Raw genomic sequence first — 3,190 nt, 5'->3', positions numbered from 1 at the left:
GTAAAGAAGGTTGCCGGACACATGGTGATTCAGGCCAATGGAATAAAGCAGTGTTAGTATGGAGACCTTGAAATTGCAAAAGACCACCAATGCAATGGATGGACGATCCAAAACAAACTGCGGGGCTTGTGGAGGTACATGAAACAAACAACGGAAAATGACGCAGAGAACTTGAAAAGACATATATCCAAAGATGGGTGTGAGAAGCTGAAGAAGAATCACAGAACCATAGACTTGTTGGACCCTGAGGGTCATCTAGTCCAACCCCCTGCAATGCAGGAATGCTGTCCCTGGGTGGGCTTGAACCACCAACCTTCTGGTTAACAGCCAGACACACTGACCCATTGTGCTGCTGGGACTGGGATAAGAAGATGGACAGGAGGAGGAAGGAGAAGGAGATTTTAAAAATAGAAAAAATGGTTTCTATTATTTCATGCTGGGAAGCACAGAGGACCATTGAGAAGAACAGCCCCACGGAGGACCTTACGGTCTACAAATAATAACACCTTGGAGATCCCGGGCGTCAGAGAGATTAGGCTGGCCTTGACCAGGGCCAGGGCCTTTTCGGCCTTGGCCCCGGCCTGGTGGAACGCTCTGCCACAAGAGATCAGGGCCCTTTGGGATTTGACATCTTTCTGCAGGGCCTGCAAGACGGAGTTGTTTCACTAGGCCTTTGGTCTGGGCTCAGCCTGACTCCCCTTTTCTTTTTGTATAAGAACTAATATGAAAAAGGCCTCCCAGCATTCTCACAGGCCCATATAAAATCAGCGTAAACAGTTGGGCCAGTGAGCACTTACAGTTCCCAACCCTAACCCTGCGGAAAGCCATCTAATTAGACTTTAATTTGATTTTGACCTGTTTTTAGGAGGTAATTTAATTATTGTTTGATTTTATACTAATGTTACATATTTGATGTTAGCCGCCCTGAACCCGACTTCGGCCAAGGAGGGTGGGATATAAATAAAAGTTGTATTATTATTTTTATTATTATTCCAAAGCATTATGGGATGTCATATCCCAAAGGGAATTGGATTCTTCCATCAAATTTGCGCTGATATGGAAAGCCCTAAACAACGCTGTTCCTGGATACCTTAAAGACCCCCCTGAGCCCTTATATCCCTGCTTGATAGCTGAGATCATCCACAGGAGAACTGCTAGCTGTCTCCCATGTTACAGAGGCTTGACTGGCGACATCTAGATGTCAGGAATTTAGAGCTGCCAGTCCCATGCTGTGGGACGCTTTTCCAGCAGAGATACGGCAGGCACCCTCATTTCTTACTTCTGGGCGTCTCTTGAAGACCTCTTTATGTCGACAGGCCTCTGCGGCTGTTTAATTAGCCAGCCACTTTAATGATTAACTGCCTTGTTTCAAATGGTGCTTTTCCCATTTTGGCGTTGTACACTGCCCTGTTTATTTTGCGATACCACTGTACAGAAACACTTTTTTAAAAAAGTAGTTTTTATTGATTTTTCAACGATACAACAAGCATAACATAAAATCAAAACAGAAGGAACTGAGAACAGTAAATACAATGAAGCAAAATATGGGGGGGGGGTATGATAAACTCTGGAACGGGCTAACGGCTCCGACTGCTGAAAATTTTATATCCAATGATCCCCCAGCTCCTGCAGTGGGTATTTATTTAAGTATAGTCAGAATAATAGAATTGCAGAGTTTCAAGGGACCCTCAACCAACGGCTTGATGAGCTGTTGCAACGCACGCTACGCGAGGCTTCCCTTGAAGACAGCTTGGGACATGGGTAGGCAAACTAAAGGGGCCCAATCGCCTTCTAAATGTTTTTACATGAGTAGAATGTGTCCTTTTATTTAAAATGCATCTCTGGGTTATTTGTGGGGCATAGAAATTTGTTTACAGTGGTACCTCTAGATACGAACGGAATCCGTTCCGGAGCCCCGTTTGCATCTAGAGGTAAATGTGACTAGCAACGGCACTTCTGCACACGCGCATGTCGCTTTTCGCCGCTTCTGTGCATGCACGTGACATCATTTTGAGCGTCTGCGCATGCGCAAGCGGCGAAACCTGAAAGTAACGTGCTCCGTTACTTCCGGGTTGCTGAGGAGCGCAACTCGAGCAAGCTCAACTTGAAGCATATTTAACCTGAGGTATGACCGTATTTTATTTTCAAAATATAGTCTGGTCTTCCGCAATGTCTGAGGGACAGTGGACCAGACCCCCGCTAAAAAAGTTTGCTGACCCCTGGCTTGGGAGCTTCAGCTGGTCCAAAATGCAGCAGCCAGGTTTCTGTCTGGGGTTCCATTGAAACCTCATGTGCCCCCTGTTTTAAAACAACAGGACTGGTTGCCAGTTTGTATTCCACTGGGGCCTCTGGTTGGCCACTGGGAGAACAGGATGCTAGACTAGGTGGGCCACTGGCCTGATCCAACAGGCACTTCTGATGTTCTTAAGTTCTATATCAAGCAAGTGATGCCAAGAAGCTGGCTCATACCAAGTCAGATTTATCTGAACATCTCTGAGTCTGAGATGACTGATCTGCCCACTCTAGGTAGTTGACGAGTTGGCCCATCCATATCACAAGTCCATTCAAAGCCAGGTATGGAAGGGTAGTAGCTGAGTGGTAGAGCATTTGCTATGCATACCAGCCATCTCGGATTTGATCCCTGGCATCCCCAGGTGGGAAGAAGGCTGATCGCTGAAGAATTGATGCTTTTGAATTATGGTGCTGGAGGAGACTCTTGAGAGTCCCATGGACTGCAAGAAGATCAAACCGATCCATTCTGAAGGAAATCAGCCCTGAGAGCTCACTGGAAGGGCAGATCATGAAGCTGAGACTCCAATACTTTGGCCACCTCATGAGAAGAGAAGACTCCCTGGAAAAGACCCTGATGTTGGGAAAGATGGAGGGCACAAGGAGAAGGGGACGGCAGAGGATGAGGTGGTTGGACAGTGTTCTCGAAGCTACCAGCATGAGTTTGACCAAACTGCAGGAGGCAGTGGAAGACAGGAGTGTCTGGCCTGCTCTGGTCCATGGGGTCACGAAGAGTCGGACACGACTAAACGACTAAACAACAACAAGGTGGGACTGGGAATGTCCTTTGTTTGAAACTCCGCTGCCAGCCAGAGTAGACAGTACTGTGCTGAACAGACCAAGGGTTTTGTTCAGTTTAAGGCAGCTTCCTATGTTACGGGCAGGCCTTAGCAATGGACCC

At 47.0% G+C, this 3,190-nt stretch overlaps 1 non-coding gene across 1 annotated transcript; it reads right to left on the bottom strand.

Annotated features, from left to right (window-relative positions):
* Positions 1-285: 285 nt before the first annotated feature.
* Positions 286-359, bottom strand: TRNAN-GUU (transfer RNA asparagine (anticodon GUU)). Its single transcript has one exon. It is a non-coding gene; the product is annotated as a tRNA-Asn (tRNA).
* Positions 360-3,190: the final 2,831 nt, after the last annotated feature.

This window comes from Podarcis raffonei, chromosome 16 (genome assembly GCF_027172205.1).
Source record: "Podarcis raffonei isolate rPodRaf1 chromosome 16, rPodRaf1.pri, whole genome shotgun sequence".
Classification (NCBI taxonomy): domain Eukaryota; kingdom Metazoa; phylum Chordata; class Lepidosauria; order Squamata; family Lacertidae; genus Podarcis; species Podarcis raffonei.
This window is presented reverse-complemented; position numbering and strand designations above follow the sequence as displayed.